Source organism: Felis catus, chromosome D3, assembly GCF_018350175.1.
Source record: "Felis catus isolate Fca126 chromosome D3, F.catus_Fca126_mat1.0, whole genome shotgun sequence".
Lineage (NCBI taxonomy): Eukaryota > Metazoa > Chordata > Mammalia > Carnivora > Felidae > Felis > Felis catus.
The window spans coordinates 84,575,590-84,594,267 of record NC_058379.1 but is presented as its reverse complement, the minus strand read 5'-3'; positions in this window follow the sequence as shown (position 1 = coordinate 84,594,267).

Here is an 18,678-nt window from a genome sequence, read left to right as displayed (position 1 = left end):
GGAAATAAAGAACATAAAGTAGAAATCCTTCTAAAAAGAGAGAAAATGAGTATAAATTAGAAAAAATCAAAGAGATTGAAGGAAATATGCTCAACAGAGATACAATACGTTAAGCAATTTATAGTTAAGCAAGAATAGTTATCAAGAATAAAACTATGCCAGTTAACCAAGAATAAAAATATACGAACATTTAAAAGAAGAAAAAGTAGATAAACAACAAAATGGAGAGACTTAGGACACAATAGCCTGAAATTGTCTAAACTAATAATTTAGAAAGTCTTTGTAAAACTGGAAATTGTTGCAAGGTAGCATTGACCAATTTGTGGGTAAAGAATTCAAAATGTGAAGGATTCAAAATGTGAATTCAATAATTACAGAACGAGTTGAAAGCCATCAAAGAATGATTATGTTTTACCTTTTACAGATACAGATGTGCATCAGCATCTGATCTTTCCAGAATAAAACTAATTTAACTTTCAATGATTTTTTTTTTGCATAGAAAAATAAAGTTCAACAAGTCAGCTTTAAAGGAGCAACTTCGTCCTTTATAATGAAGAGAAGCCTGCATACCACCTTAAGCACTGTTTATCATAAAGCTATATGATCCTAAATAGCTTTTTCAAAGCAATCAAATGGCAAAGCCAATTTGTGTTGATATATCTCGATAAGCAAAGCAATTTAGTGTTCTCAAAATAAAATATATTTCAGACTTATTTAATGAGATCCACATATTCAAGGGCACAATGATTTTGCTTCTGCTGGCTAGTTATTTGCCAGTTCCTGAAAACATGTTTTGAACTTGCTTTAATAGAAGCTTGGTACCACAGAGAACAACAAAAGGGAGGAATGTATATAATATGGAAGATGATAAAATACATTAAAAAATACCAAACACAAATCAGTTCCAGGTGCTGGGCCTTGTGTCCCCAACTTCAAATAAGGTTGAGTACTGGGTAGGACTATATATAAAATGCATTTTTCCTTTTCATCAAAATGATCCACCGATAAGCCTTATGAGTCAGCAATTACAGGTTTTACATTCACCTACATTATTTTGAATAACAAAGTAGATTTGGGGCATAATTCTTCAACATGAAGTCATGAGATCTTAATCAAAATCAGTTTAAGATGTTATGCAATTTTTAGGGGTGCCTGGGTGGCTCAGTCGGTTAAGCATCCAACTTTGGCTCAGGCCATAATCTCATGGTTCATGAGTTTGAGCCCGCTTCAGGCTCTGTGTTGACAACTCAGAGCCGGGAGCCTGCCTTGGATTCTGGGTCTCCCTCTCTCTTTCTCTGCCCCTCCCCTGCTTGTGTTCTTTCTCCCTCTGTCTCTCTCTTCCTCAAAAATAAATAAACATTAAAAAACAATTTTAAAAATATTAGTCAGTTTTCTCAAAAAATAAAACATGAAATTACCATATAATCCAGCAATTCCATTCCTGGGTATATACCTGTAATAATTAAAAGGAGAGATTAGAGTAGTATTTGTACGCCCAAGGTCACAGCAGAATTATTCACAACAGCCCAAAGGGGGAAGCAGCCCAAAGGGGTCCGCTGACCCACAAGTGGAAAAACAGCATGTGATACGTACACACAACAGAATATTACGGAGCCTTAAAAAGGCAGGAGATTGTATGAGTTTATTTATTTACTTATTTTAGAGACAGAGGGAGAACAGGTGGGGGAGGGACAGAGAGAAAGGGAGAGAGAATCCCAAGCAGCCTCTGCACTGCCAGAGTGGAGCCTGACTGGGGGCTCCAATTCACAAACCCTGAGATTGATATGCCCCGATTTGAGAGACCCCCCAAAACAAACCACCAGAGTCCAGAGTCAAAGCCAAGCGGCAAGGGTCGTTTATTGCAGGTTCGAACCCGGACCTCTGTGCACTCGCTACCGGTGACGCTAAGAGGTCTCCAGCGAGATTCTTACAGCATTTTTATAGACAGGCACAAACAAGTTAAGGGGGAGTTAAGGGCTTTCCATGGTTACAGAGCTGTGATTGGTTGACATTTAAATTTGAACACTCAGCAGAACTTGATTGGTTCCCGCCTTTAGGTCAGACCACAACGGGGCAAGCCTCGGCTAGTTCCAGGAATGGCAGAGGTGGGGCGGGGGGGGGGGGGGGGGTGGGGGGGGGGTGGTGGTTCTTTTGTTTCCTGGTTATGGGTACACCTGGTAATTTTTCTTTAGTCTCTCAAGATCATGACCTAAACCGAAATCACGAGTCGGATGTTTAACCGACAGAGCAACCCAGGTGCTCTTAAATGGATTGAAATTTAGAATATACTCCCAAAGAACAGTCTCCCATTTGTCAAGAACTTCAGATCATTGTAGCAGTCCGTTGTAGATCACACCTACCCACACACAGCAATGTGGTAAAAGCCCGCGGTAAAGAGATCGTTACTATACGCCCTGAGGTTATCGTATTTTCTGATTGGGTGCTGGGAGGTTAACCAAATGTCTGATGACAGTATGATGTACAGATCCAAAACGGTCATGATTTTACATAATTTAGACAAAGGGGACATGCTGGATCCTGAGCAGACGTGTCAGAGGACATAAAAAGTGCATCAGGCAACGGCAACCTTTCGACTGATCTTGCAGACACATCTGAAGGGTTTAAACACATTTTTATATAAAATCCAAAAGAGGGCAAATACATTTTCAAAGTATATATAATTTTATATACTACGGTACTTGAGCAATGCACATGTAACCAAGTATCTTAAGTAGATATCTAGTAGTACGTCAGGTATAGCTCTCAAATACAGTATATTAAGGGAGACCAAGACCTTTGTAGATCTCAGTGGAAACTAGGATACTGCCTTTTATTTGGAACCTATCTTATATCAGAGCAAATGTACATGTATGTTTATTTAGTATGCTCATTATTTGTATTAACTTCGAATATCCATGTTTTCTGTATAATGTTCGACAACCCATGCATGACACATATCATTTTTGTTAACTTAAATTCTCCATGCTTCAATGTCCTCAACTGGCAAACAGAGGCAATGCGTCAGGATTTCATGGTTAGAGAAGAAATCACTCAGCCTAGAATAATGCCTCGTGGATATAAGTACCTTGTAAGTGTCAGCCATTTGCTGTAATTGCCTCTGTATCTTCCATTCTAAACTATCTCTGAGGTAATCTCAATTTGTGAGTTACTTTTCTAACTTCAACAACTTTTACCTTTACATTTACAATGAAACACAAAAATAGTAAATATGGAAGCCTTGAAAAAATCCTGATACATCAAATATATCACACTGCATGATATAGTAAATATTTAACTTTTAAAAGTCTTCCTCTATACCCATAATAAATCAAATGTTAGCAAGTGCTTTTCAAAAAATTGTTCATTTATCCCTTTTTTTAGAAAGAGCCAATTTGAAGTCTAGTCTATATTTTTTGTTTCCCGTTTTGCTCATACTATTTTATTAATATAGATTATTTATATATTTATTATATATTTATTAATATAGATTAATACTATAAGAAAAGAAACAATACCATCCAGGATTATAATCATCCCATATCAAACTATATGGAATATCCACTCCTTACCAAAGGGTAACATTTAATCTACATAAAATGTTCAAATTGAACTGCATTTTCTCACCACAATAAAAAAAAAAATGACCTACTGTTCTTCTAGCTATTGTCACTTTTTCCTTAGGATTTCAATTATACATTGTTTTAAACACTTCTATTCAAAAGTAAACCTTCTCACCATATGACATTAAAAAATGAATATGCTTGTTCCCATTTAATTTCAACATATCTGCAAAATTTATAGTATAGTTCCAGACAAAGCATTCTATGAGGTCCTATGCTTCCAAAAATACATACTAAAACCCACGGCATCTCTGATTATTACTTTTTACAGTTCTTAGTAGATCTCAGTGGGAAAGTAGGATCAAAAAGCATCAACATTTCTTTTTGTCACATGGCTCATTCCCTTCACACACAGCTGCATGAATATACCCTTAAAGGGGAACTCAGATTGAGCAGATCCTTTTATAAAAGGAAGTTATTCTGAGCATCCCATCAGAAGGTAAAACTTTCAAGTCACAGGAAGCAGATATTTCATTACTATTATGACATGATGCATATAACAGGAAAATTTTAAGATGAAGATAGGCTTACACAGAATACAGATTTATTTCTCTCTCATGGTCTGGGTCATATGGAACACAGGCTCCCGTGTAGCTTTCTAATCTCAAAGTTACCTCATGTTCCAAGGTGGCTACTGCTGCTCCAGCCATTGTAACCATTTTGCAGACCTAGGAGAAAAAAAACTATATGAGAAACAACAACAAAAAAGGACATCCAACTACAGAGTTATGCCTCATCAAATGTCTTCCCTGAAATCCTTCATCACATTTCTACTGACATTTTAACATCTAGAACTTAACTATGCGGCACAGATAGTTGCAAGAAACGTGGCAGTTTAGTTGAATCTTTATTTCTTTTTTAACCCAGATTCTTAGGACAACCTTTATTTTCAAGTGTGTGTGTGTGCGTTTCATTGAGGTGAAGTCCCCAATGCGTAAAATAAAGTTCTAAGAGTGTACAATTCAGTAGCATTTAGTACATTCACCATGCTGGGCCCCCACCACCTCTACGTAGTTCAGGAATATTTGCATCACTGTACCTAGCAGCTCCTTTCCTCCTCACCCTCCTGTCCCAGCAGCCCCTGTCGGTCACTAATCTGCTTTCTGTCTCTATAGATTTCCCTGTTCTGGCTGTCTCATACGAATGGAATCACAGAGTACACCAGCTTTTACTTGTGGCTTGTCACACGTAACAGAATGTTTTCAAGATTCGTCTATGTATCAGTGATTCACTCCTGTTCAATTGTATGTACCATGTTTTGTTCATCCATTCATCTGATGATGGATATTTAGGTTGCTACTACCTTTGGCTACTGCAAATAGTGCTGCTATTCACACGCATATGTTTGAATACATGTTCTCAGTTCTTATGGGTATATGTCCGGGAGGGAAGTTTCTGAGTGGTATTTAATTCTGTGTTTAGCTGGTTTATTCTTTCTCCATAAAATTGGAATCTGTTCGTAGAAATGAAGAGCAGAGCAGATACCCTGATGACCAGCAATGTCTGTTCCAGCAGATGTGCCCCCTTTGTTTGTCTGGGGACACTTGCTCTGCATTTCTTCTCAACCTCTCAACAGAGATAGAACATGAGTTCTCTTTCTCATCCACGGACAAGGTAATGCCCATGCATCGACGACCTTTGTACTCAGAACTCTATAGCATATTGCCTTCTGTCCCAGTTATTTATAACACAATGGTTTGGTCCCAGAAAGCCGTATCATTTTAAAAATGTTGTTGAGCATGAACCACCACATGGCTGTAACTGCTTAGTGACAAAAATATGGCGGCAACAGACAGACACATTCCCCCACAACCTGCAATAAAAGTTTGATCTCGGTTGACTCATAATCTAAAAGGGTGATCTTTTATGAATTGGAGTGAATAGCAGAGAACAATTAAAAACTTTTTGAGCTACTTTTTTTTAAAGATTGAGGTTTTGAAAATAAAATCTCGTCCATGAAGTTGTCTTCAGGGATGCACGCAAAGTAAACGGTATGCATTCACATATGCAAACAACCAGAGCATGTTATTCTTAATGGTTAAAAGTAGACACAAATAGGCAATGTTCTTACTCTCTAGATTCTCTCAATAGAATAGCCAGAGAGCAAATTCACCTTAATGAATTAAGCGGTGGTAGCAGAGAATAGCAACATTAAATTTACAGAGCAAGACTGTTCCCCACTTGCCTGTAGTAGGTTTGAAAAGCTTGAGCTCTGGAGTCAGATGAATCTGTTGTCCCCTTTGCACAAAACATAAATTCCTAATCTGAGTACTAGCATTGATTTTTAGGCAATTCATGAATCCTCTGAAACAGTAGCCACAGTGTGTATGTGAGCATGCACATTTTTCCACTGAGATTATCCAAATCTCACTGGGCACACCCTTCCCCACCCTGAGACATTGGCTTAAAAGTTAGGTGATATTAGGGAATGTATTTAACCTCAAGGAACTCCAGGAAATTGTTATAAAATAGGCCAATCCCCTGGGTTCAGAAAGAAACGATGAGGCTGCACACTTCTGAAACAAGAATGCTGGGCAAAGGATATAAGATTAATGCAAAATCCCTTTTCCTTTCTTTTTCCTCTTCACTCTTTTGCGTATCCTACTTCAAGTTCAAGATCAAGATACACCTCTATCTCTTCTAAAGGCTTTCACAGCCATTCCATTTATTCGTGATGGAATGCTTGATGGAAAGGGGCTCATTCTTCTTCCCTGGACTCTTACAATCATCAGAGTCAGATTGACACAAAATATAACTTAACTTTGTTGCCTACTATTTTTTTTCCATTCTCAGTAGAACGTATTATTGATGATGGTCAGGGATTTCATTTGTTGTTGTTGAAACTTTTTTGTACCTCAACCTATTATTTTTTTAAAGGTTGAGTTTTTGAACATAAAGACTCCGTCGTAAAATTATCTTAAGCTGTACCACTATATAAACTGTATACATTCACAGATACGAACAACCAGGTCACATTATTCTATTTCCCATTTGCTGTTAGGCGCACGATAAGTATTTTCTGCAAATTTGAATGAATAGTTGTAGCTTTCTGAGCCACACTACCACTGTTTTGGGGAACAGAGTTTCTATTTGCCTTGTATCTTGGTCCACATGGTTGGTCCACATCAATATTTGCCTATAAATACCTTAATTCAATGCTTTCTACAAAAATACTGAAGATGGGGTGCCTGGGTGGCTCAGTCGGTTAAGTGCCTGACTTCGGCTCAGGTCATGAATGATCTCACGACTCGTGAGTTCGAGCCCCACATCAGGCTCTGTGCTGACAGCTCAGAGCCTGGAGCCTGCCTCAAATTCTGTGCCTCCCTCTCTCTCTCTCTCTGCCCCTTCCCCACTTGTGATCTGTCTCTCTCTCCTTCAAAAATAAATAAACATTAAAAAAATACTGAAACTAACTCCTAATCATACTGATGTTCCTATGCCTCCAGAAAATTCGGAAATTCTGAAGTAAAACTATGGTCATTGGAGAAGAAAAAATAAGAAAATCAACTTTAATATTTAATCTAATGTTTTGCTGGGGTACCTGGGTGGCTCAGTCGGTTAAGCATCCGACCTCAGCTCAGGTCACGATCTTGCGGTCCGTGGTTCGAGACCCGCGTCGGGCTCTGGGTTGATGGCTTAGAGCCTGGAACCTGCTTTGGATTCTGTGTCGCCCTCTCTCTCTGCCCCTCCCCCGTTCATGCTCTGTCTCTCCCTGTCTCAAAAATAAACGTTAAAAAAAAATTAATCTAATGTTTTGCTAAAAGATGGCTATTCAGCAAGCCAGAGGTTAAGAAACTGTACTAATCCCAACAGATAAATGTTAAAAAGAGATGAAAATAATAAATATAATCAATAAGTCAAGTAAAAGTATTATTTGTTCCAAGGTTATCTTAACTATTTAACAATTTGAATGACACAACACTAACATATATATGTATGTGCGCACACACACACACACACACACACACACACACATTTTGTTTAGAGGAATCCAGGTTTTGATTTCCTTAACTAGTGAACTGTGTGATTTTTGACAAGCTATTAAATCTATAGTCCTGTTGAGTTTCTTCCTTCTAAGATGGGATTAAATATTATTTTCCCAGATTGTTGGGAGGACTGGATATAGTATTTTTAAGTGATGTTGCTATTTATCCAGTAGACATTTTCAACACACCCTGGTTCATGTTCTTTGTTGTTATTGGTTGATTCAATAACTCAAGTCAATATATTAAATCAGGAGCCACTTTTTTTGGTCCTCCCGATATATTACTTACAAATTATCAATTAGATTAATAGGTATGCATTTGTTAGTGGTTCTGCTGTTGATGAAAGTGTGTTTTATTCATTCTGTAGGCAACAATTTTTGCATGTTACCCCTGCAAAGGGATTATCTGCAATAAATCTAACCTCGATAAGAGAAACAATTGTGTAAATACCTTTTTAATTATTGCTACTTTTATCCACAAGGTGTCATTAGTATCAATAAAGTGCATCCCACAGATAAATTCAGTCTGAACAAGTCTTAATTTCACTGGAATCCATCCTGGACCCTCTGCTTCAAATATAGGAGATTTCAGTAGGTAAACGGTTTCACTCTATCAGTGGCTGGAGATATAGCTCTCGATCCCTCAGGAGATGCCAGAGTAATGTTGATGTTTCCTTTTTGCATCAACTATGTCTTAGCCCTCTCCTTATCCGCAATTGCTTGGCATTTTCCCATTTATCATTAATTTTTACCTGAAACCTCTGGTTCAGCCAAGGGGCTTAACCCATGTAACTGTCATCAATATGATTCTTGCCAATGCTTCCCGCTTTGTTCCTTCCCAGTTGTATGGAGTAGGTTTAGATGATCGCAAGTTTATAGCATGCTGTCCTCCACTGGGTAGGAGAGAGGCTGCATCTGTTACATCAATATAGCGTTGAGGAGTTGAAAACAACCACTTCAGACTTCTATTAGGAATTTGAGCAGTTATTTTTAAAGGTATTGTTATTGTGTCATATTATAAGTCAACCCGTTTTCTGGAGCTCATACATGCAAGCAGGTGCCAGAGCCACTGTAGGATCAGTCAGAGAAAATGAAATATTGTAGAAGTCAGAAAGAAGTCCCACCCAAACCACCTCACCCTCTCTTCTCTATTTTTCTCAAGTGTAGAGGTAGCGATAATATTCTTTTACTTCTATGCTTATTAAGTTTCAGCACACAGGCATGCATTAAGTCTTCACTTTAGATGCTTATTATCCCTAAATTTTGTAAGCATAGGTTTTAGTAACTCTTTCTCATTTCCAAACAACCCACCACTTTGTACATGATAAGTTGCATGATAGCTCACATGGGAGGCTTTTTAGACTATTTCCCCCTTGCACCTGCAGTAAAATGGGTTCCTCTGTGTGATGACACTGAGGCAGGGATGACAGATTAGAATCGTATTTTCTGTGTTCATCATATAGTAGTGTTAGAGACATCTGCTTCCATTGCAGACGATGCAAATCCGAATCCAGAAAGAGTCTCTTATCCAATGAAGACCCATAGGTATCCAAGTAAAGCTTTGGAGAAAACACTGATAAAACCCACCTGTCCACACTGGACTTGGTCAGATCTTGGTATGACCCAGGACAGATTTAGTGCCTGCTCTTTCTTCTTTCTTTCTTTCTTTCTTTCTTTCTTTCTTTCTTTCTTTCTTCTTTTTCCTATTGAGAAGCATAACAATTTTACTTAATTTTCTTGCTGTTGAGGGGCATGATAGGAAATTACCTTTTTCTGCTCATGTACAGTGCTTAAATTCCTCCACGAGTTCTCATTTTATGTACCTATAATGCTACTTTCAAAAAGCAAATGATGACACTCCTTGTTGCTACCAGATCCTGCTACATTCAGAAGGAGAATTTTCTACTTCTATGTCCCACTTGTTTTTCCTTTAGGTCCATAACAGTTTGAAGACCATTGCATCATCGTCAAATGTACCCTTTAGCTTTTAACCATTCAAGAACCAGTTTTAAACCATGCGGCCAGCCCAATTCCTATTGAAAAATAATTACTATTAAGTCACTACAGTGGTGGTATTATTATTATAATAATTTATTTCCTCTAATACTAAAAGAACATCACTAATAATTCCACCTGTTAAGGAAATTTATCTTTTCTTTTTTCAATGGTCGGAATGTGACTGTCACCTGGACACAATGCAGTAGCATTCTAGAACAAGTGTCGTTCAGCAACCTCTAAACTACCGTAAGTTAAGTGTAATGCCTTTTACGGATCCCTCAACAATTAAATGGGGATAGTAGAAACCTTAATTTGGTATATAATTCTTCAAAAACAAGGAAACCCAGTCAGTATCTGTACCTCTTTTTAATATTTTGGTGCTGGCAGAAATAATTTATTTTTCGAGGTATATCTCCTTGGTGGCTCATGCTGAGATTCTTCCTGAGAGTTTTACTACCCTTCTATTTGCACCATATCTTGTACTATAAGATTGAGATATCTTCAGTATATCATCAAAATAGTTCCGGTACTTTCCTTTTACCAGGTTATAACAGTAAGCAAGAGAATATAAATACCTTTGTGGGAGCACAATGAAAATGTATTCTTGACCACATGACATGAATGCAAATTTGCTTTGACTTTCTTCTGTCGTAGGAGTTGAAAGCCGGTATTAGCCAAATAATGTTCAACAGAACATTAGTGCTCTTCCGTTTGTGACATATTTTGATTTAACATCATTTCTCGTGCAATTGACACCTTTGGAAACATCCCAGGATCTGCCAACTTTTTTTTATAGGCTATACCGGACTAGCAAGTAAACTATTCAAGTACCTACTAGAACATATCCTGGGTAAGAGCCAAAGACCCCTAAAACTCCCCAACCCTCCGAGGGAATCTTTATTGTTTCAAATTATCTAATTGAGTGGCCCTTGGTCATTCTAAAGGTTCTCATCAGAAATATCCAACTAAAAGGATATAAGCAGCAGATATGAAAGACAACACTTTTCCCAATGACTTGGATAAGGGAAGAGACATTCAAGTATCAAAAGCTTTCAATGAGGAGTTCAGGGAGAGGTATCGAAACAATCATGCACAACTTTCTTTCACAAATTCCTACTCTAAGCCATTCTCTCCCTTTAAACCTTTCATAGTCAAATCACTACAACCTTTAAATTTCATCACAATATCCTTTAAACTCCACTACAAATTTAGGGAATGTGAATCATGTCCAGGAACGTCAGCTTTTTACACCTGCTATTTCCCACACTAATGTGAAAGGCTTTGGGGCCATATCTGGGTGTTGTACCAAGAAATCTTGACCACCCCATTGTTCAAAATGGTGGCCCTCTTTATCATCCCATAATATCTTCACTGACTTTGCCTCAAAGTATCCAGAAATATGGAAGCATTTTTCTGAGATTCTTGAGCCTTATGAAAGCTGGTATATAGAGAACAGATCAACTGAGGTTCTTGTGGAGTCTGAAGAATTGATAGAGGACGTTTGCTGTTTGGGCACCTAATCTCTGATGCTTGACATCAGCACATCAGTAGTCACATCATTGATGCCCTCCTTTTCCATTCAATTTTCAATCAACCTTGTAAAGATTTCTTCTGGGTTTAATCTCTCTGATGCATTTCCTTATTTTTTAACTTGAAAGATTTTTTTTTTTTAGCCACTCAAAAAATGCTTACATCAGTCTCCAAATTTTGCTATATGTCCCTGGGGAACAAAGAATCATTGATATAACCAATCCGAAATGGGCTTATATTCTCAGCATATTTACATGTTTTAGAAGAATTAAGAACTTTTCTTTCTCCTTATACTTTATTCTAACTCCTTTAACATAGATTAATAAATTAAGGGTAAAAGTTAGGGATCATCCAGCCCACACACAGTGATCAATGTGGTTGCCTACTGAGAACCTTGTGTTAACTCAAATCCCCTCTCCTTTCAATTGTGAGAAGAGCCAGGAAAATTTGTTGCAGTCAAAAATATGTAAAACTTATTGTAGCAAAAGTCCTCTGGGAGCTGTTTATATCTGTCCATGAAATGAGCCGGTTCTTTGACAGAATAACCCCTAGTCTCAGGAGTTACCTGTTCAGATCTCTTACCTTGATAAGATTTTGAATAATGAGGGGTGGAATGAATCACATCTATTATGACCTGATAGGTTTACAAATTCCCATTAGTATAATATTTTAACTCCTAACTAGAGTTATAATTTATCCTCCACAAGGCAGATTCAAGCACTTTGGGGAACCGGCTCCATTTTGACTTTCACTAATAGAGTCCAAAGCAGCCAAGGAATGAAATTTTTTGTCAGTTTGTCCTTGGTTTACATCTTGTTCTTTATCCATTTTACTATTTCCTCCAACACTGGATTTATCTCTTCTATATTCCATTTTCCTTAATTGATCATAATGCTTGGGCAACTTCAAATCAGGGATAGCTCAAGGGCCAACCTGACATTAGGCATGATTTACCCTCCCTTTATTTCCTTTCTTCCTCCCAAACCAAGCCTTAGCCATGTTTAAATTAAATCTGGCGTTGTTTCAATAATCCTGCCAACTACACTAGTTGCAACAATTATTCCTGTGTACTCACACCGGCTCTAATAAAGGCAAAGGATTCAACACAGCAGAAGAGCGAAAGCACTGGCAAATTTCAGAACAGAGATATCCAAGCAAAACTTCCCATACCCTCTCAAGCTCAACAAGTACATAATTCAGCTCTGTTTGTGAACCTCCAATATAGTTACAAAATAGATTAGTCTCGAGGAAACCGTAGCCTTATTTAAAGGTGGTCTTCTATACCTCTCCAAGGTCAAAGATTTACATTTAAGGTGACAGTATTCCCCGAGTTCCCAACTGTGACCAAATATTAAAAACAAAACCAAACAAAACCCTCATTGTTAGAGAAGCAGGCAATGTCTAAGAAAACACGGAGAAATACTGATGATGAGTGCATCTAAGCATGAGCCGTCAGACAAATCTTTTTATAGGTTAAGTAAGAGAAATTGCAAAGAGCTGATAACTCTGTTGCTTGTGCTCCTGAAGCATTGAATCTTCAAGACACAGTCCTCAGTCAAATTATCCTAAGCAACTACTCTGGCTTAGGTTTGTGTTAGACACCAGTGTCTCATGCAGGAATAACTAGTTATTTCTTCTCTCCTACATGGATATATATTTATGAATACATAAACAAATTGTATGGGGTATACTGAAAGCAAGATAGAAACACCAAGGAGAAACTATTGACATATCAGAAAGAGAAAAAGCTGGCTAAGGATGAACATCTCAAACTTGAATTTTGAATAGATTTTATGTCTATCACATTAATGAATAATGATCCATTAAAATGGCCTTTTCCACTTGTGTTCTTTTTTTTTTTAATTTTTTTTTCAACATTTATTTATTTTGGGGACAGAGAGAGACAGAGCATGAACGGGGGAGGGGCAGAGAGAGAGGGAGACACAGAATCGGAAACAGGCTCCAGGCTCCGAGCCATCAGCCCAGAGCCCGACGCGGGGCTCGAACTCACGGACCGCGAGATCGTGACCTGGCTGAAGTCCGACGCTTAACCGACTGCGCCACCCAGGCGCCCCTCCACTTGTGTTCTTAAGAAACAACAGCATATGCTTAATTTCCTTAAGAATTTGGAAATCTGAAGAGCTTGATAGAATCAGGAGATGTCAGTTCCAGCAAGTTTAAAATTATACTTGAGTTTGTTACTTTTATTTTTTAAAAAGCGCCTAACTCCTATGACAATTATTCTTTAATAACTAAGTACAATTCAGGGCAGGTTAGCTAAAAATGTGTATCTTACTTGTTAATGTCTTAAAGAAGTTTCCATTCTAAGAGTGTTCATTAAATATTGACTATTAGACTATATTCTATATCAATATATATATTTTGTCTTTTGCTCAAAGCAGTATAATACTTCTTTTTTTCAAAGGTAAAGAGTTGGGTCATGAGTTTGGAACTGATATTCCAAATAACTTTCCACCATGATTAATCAACTTACATTTATAACACAACCTAACTGCATATGATATATATAAATTATTTGGGACTTTTAGTCTCAATAATTTACACATGTGTTTAAGTGTATCACAATAAACATATTGACATGTTTCTTGGAAGCTTGGGGAGCAGTTGGACATACAGGAGAATTTTTCTTAGTGCTGTATAGTCTGTAGCCTATTTGTAAAGTGAGATATATTTTCATATGTTGAAAGAAGGTTAGAATAATGGCAGCTTCCAATATAAGTTCAACAAATAATTACTTCGCATGTTGACTTTCTCCTCCTGACAAAGGAGGATGTTTTTATTTAAAAGATTGTTATCTAAGAAAAAGCAAGACTTGGTGTTCAGGACACAAGGGATATCACCTAAGAAGGGCATCCATATTTGGTAGAGAAAGGAAACACCAGTGCGGCAATGGTGCAAAAAGCCTTGGTTGAAACAAGAGGAGGAGAGTAATTTTAGAAATGGAAGTGATGGAGAATGTGCTCTGCTCCAACAAATTAGATTGCTATAACTCTTTCAGCAATTTGGGGAAATAGAATATTGAAAGGAGCACAGGAAGTGACAAGAAAAAAACGAGATAGTTATTAATTCCAGGGACAATAACAAAGCTTTTTCAAGCAAACACAGTGTACTATGTGGCTCAGCAGCCAACCATATTTTCTTAACAGGTTTGCTTAAATACTAAATACTAAAATAGAACGACCAGTCATGATTACCTAGAAAACTGAAACATTGAAGTGCAGTCAAGAGCAAAATCGGGGATCACATACAAGAGATATCTGGTAAAACCCATAGCATTTACTTGTTGTTAATGAAATCAACTGGGCACAATAGAGACAGAATTTCGAAGATTTGGAACTGATTAAGAATATCTCAAACAGTGTTTACAATTTTATATGGATAAGAAATATTAAAAATGATTTTGTGTATACGTAACCAGGCATCTAGATCTGATAAGGACCGACAGAGACTATTTAGGAACCCATTATAAAATCAGTGATTTTTATTCAGGTCTCCTCTTGTTCCTTTTATTTCTCAAAGGCCAAATCTCCTACCCTTCAAGCAACAGTGATTTACTGCTTCCTAAGGCAGGAAGGCATCTGATTCTGTCAATTACATAGTAAATCAAATTCCTATCTTATAATTTGTTAACTTTTTCAGAGATTTGCATACTGTGGATTTTATCTCTAATTAGGGAATGACTTAATATGTCATTTGACATTTCAAGCCACACATTTACTACAGACACTTTTTAAGAGAGGGTCTTGTGATTATCCTGTGCCTAAGGATCTAAGGATGACTGACTGAACTCTCAGGGCTCGGAGACAAAGGAGAGATGGGTTTTAAGAGAAAAAGCTGCAAGAAATGATCTCCTCCCCATCCGTTGCTTTTTCCTAAATCTGTATCCTTTATCCATCATGGCTTTACTCTTTACCCTGAAAGAGGGCGGGACAACGTAATGATCCCTTAGAGATGTGACAGGTGCAGAAGGCAACCACTAATATGAAATGAACACAGAGAAACTCAGAGTAATCTGTTAAATAAATCTATCCCCAAAGATGGTAAATCCCTCCATGGATGTCAGTGTCTGCTTTGTCTCACAAGGATATCGAAGAGAGTGAAACTCTCGTGGAGAAAATGTCTTTCAGAGGTATCAGAGAATTAAATATGTGATTTGGTTTTCCACCTATATGACTATAATTAGTATTATTTGGAAATGGCATTTCTCTTCCATCTACGCTATTAGCATGTAGCACAAAAACAATTATGCATGTGATTAGAGATACATCCAATTAAATTTACTTTGAGTTTTATTTGATTGAAGCAATAAACTCAACATATACGTTTAGTATACATGTTTTATTAGCCATGTAGCAAAGCTGATTGTTTAGGCAAGGCACTTGAGAAGAATTATTGTGCACAATATAAGAGAGCATGTGCAAACTTCAGTAAAGGCTTATGTGTACGGTTATTTACAAATATTGTTAATCATTATTCTCTTCAGGCATAAATGTGTTCAAACAAGCTTATTTCTGTCTTACTGCCTTCCCGCAAGGCACTTTTTTTTTTTTTTTTTTGCCTGGAGCACCTTTGATAGTTTTCCACCAGCATTAGTTATTTCTTTGCATGCATTCATTTATTAATTTACGTATTTACTTATTTATTTAGAGAGTGGGGGATGGGAAGACAGAGAGGGAAAGAGAGAATCTTAAGCAGGCTCCTCGCTGCACAGCATTTGTTATTATGAAACATCTAAATACGGTATGAGTTTTCAATACTGGAGAATATAGAATGGGTAGAGGGACAATAGGGACTATTTCTGACAGAAAGGTTCATATATTCAAGCTTGTGTAAATATGAATACACACTTGTTATGCCTGAAGTGACCACGAAACATGCCTTTCTCAAGCTTCCTCATCTTTTACTGAGTGACTGATATGGGCTGGACCCCGGTAATACAACAGGTGGACAGAAGCTTTGTTTTAATCACAGTGCTCAGTTATACTTTAGTTGCGAAAAATATACTTGAAATATACAAATATGCAAATAAATGCATAATTATAATTTATACCAACGATTACCACCAAAAAAAAATTTAAGGTATCACGAGGGAGCATAATTTAGATGGGGCAGAATGAAACAAAATATCTCCAGCTGAGCTGAAACTGTAAAGATAACAGGCCTTGGCTGAGGAAAAACGAGGCATGTGGGGTCTGTGGGGAAGAATGTTAAAAGCCTAGTCCGTCCCTGGGGCCTGGGGATAAACTTAGTATATATTACGAAGTGAAGAATATTGTAATTGCAGCCTCATCATGGGGAGAAGAAAGACCTAAGTTACTGAGGACACAGTTCATGCAGGATATTTCTCAGTTGATCAAGGACCCTGGAGGCAAACAGATATTCCTCTAAAGGAATAAGAATCCATGATACGTTTCGCAGGCCACACCACACGTAGGGGAGTGAAGGGGCAGACGAGGAAAAATTAAAATGAAAAGTGAGTTGGCTGTGTCCATTTAATCATGGACCCATGAGATGAGGCATGAAATTGAGAACCTGGAGAAGAATTTTAAAGGTAGAAATATTTGTGAAAAGCGTCATTTCAAGAAAGACGGAATTCTTGTATTTCCTCATCTTTTCCGGTGCTTGGCAAGAGGAACCACTAACCTCAAAATTCAGTGGGAAAGGAAAGTGCCAGGGAATCATTCTTCAGATGTCTTTCTACCTCATCTCACTAAAGACACACTCACAATCACCTACACACACACGCGTACACACATATGCACACACACCTGTCCGCCACTATACACACACAGGCCACACACACAGGCCACACACACGCACACATACTCACTCACATGCATGCACACACATGCACTCATATGCACATACATGTTGTCCCCCGCTGAATCCACTGACCCATAGTCATCACTCAAATCTCTGTTTAGACGTCACTGTCTTGAGATGTGTTATATGATTCCCCTCCACATCCTAAACCTCCTTCCTATCTTTTCCTTAGTAAAGTCTCCTTGTTATTCCATTTAACAGCAATGCGAAATTTTCATAGCAGTTGTTTTAAGTTTGAAGTATGCAGGTATTTGTGTATTTACATGTTTAGAATTTATGTCTCCACCCAAGGTATAATTAAACCCCATGAAAGCAGGAACTTTGCCTGGCACATGCCATGAACTCACTCACAGCGAGACTCGGGCAATTAACCCAGTAATCATACCCCATATCTGTTTCTACCTTAACCAACTTGAAGGAATATAGAGACTTTTGAACGCTTGTGGCTTTGATAAAGATAAAAATATCAGAGAAAAAATCGGAACTGCAAAGGAAGAGATGTTTTTCATCTGAAGCATGTTCGCTTTGAGATAATGGCCAGTTATCCAAGTGATGATGCGATTTGGACACATAAATCTAAGAGCAGATCTAGATTGGAATTGAAGAGAAGGGTGTCAAAGGGTTTGGGTGAAATCGGAAGATCATGGTCTGGACAGACTCTTTCGGAAACAAGAGTGGAAAGAGAAGGGCAGCGGGAAACATACCTGCTTGGGGGAAACACAGTGCTGAAATTGAGGAATTATTGAAGAATCCAGATTGCTTAATGATGTGAAGCAGTATTTAAAATGTTACAACTGCCTAATCTGTTTTGAACAATGACGGTGGGGGTAGGGGGAGCAGAGTGTGTATGCCGTGCGTTGCACTCCGGGTCAAATGTGGGCCACATAATAAAAACTCTGTCAGTGTCCATTACTATTTAATGGTGGACGACCTGGGCAGTACAACGTCAAACATCAGCCCTTTTCTTTAAGTGAAAGAATCCCCCCTTAATACTTGTTCTAAAATATGCAGCGAGTTATAGATGAGAAGATTATATTACCAAAATAACTCATTTGGAAAGCCATACAAAAATTGCAAAATAAAACAGTTGAACTTTATTATTAGAAGCTAAAATATATTTGGAGGTGTATTCTAAGCAAGGCTACAGAATGCTTGATAAATTGTGAGAGTTTGTGGAATTAAACTTTACTTTGCCCTGCCTTCTCTGGGTCATTGTCTATTTTTCTCTAGGTTCTGGAGAACTAGATACCATTAACTCAGTTAAAATTCTTGGCTCATAACACTTTTCACCATTATTCCATTACCTCTACAGAAAGGCCTATGGCAGATTCAGTATTGATCAAAATGACCCCTCTAGAGGAAGCTATTTATATTTATATATTTGAGAACATATCAGTATTCAGTTAGGATAACATTTTAGCTCTTAAGCTAATAAAGTGACCCCATTAAAAATGGTCTGCTTTTCCATGCATATTGATTTTGAAGCTAATAGAAGGTAAACAGCAAAGAAGCACCATTCCACACTGCAGAAAAACAGGAAATTGCTTGCTACAGTTTTCTGGATCCAAGATCCATTTAAAGTCTCACGGTGTTCTGTTACACAGATGTCATTAACGCACGTGGAGCATTATCAGGGCTTTCCAGACACAACGACTCTCGTCATTGTCATTAGTCTGGCTCTCTTCTTATTCTGGAAGTCTT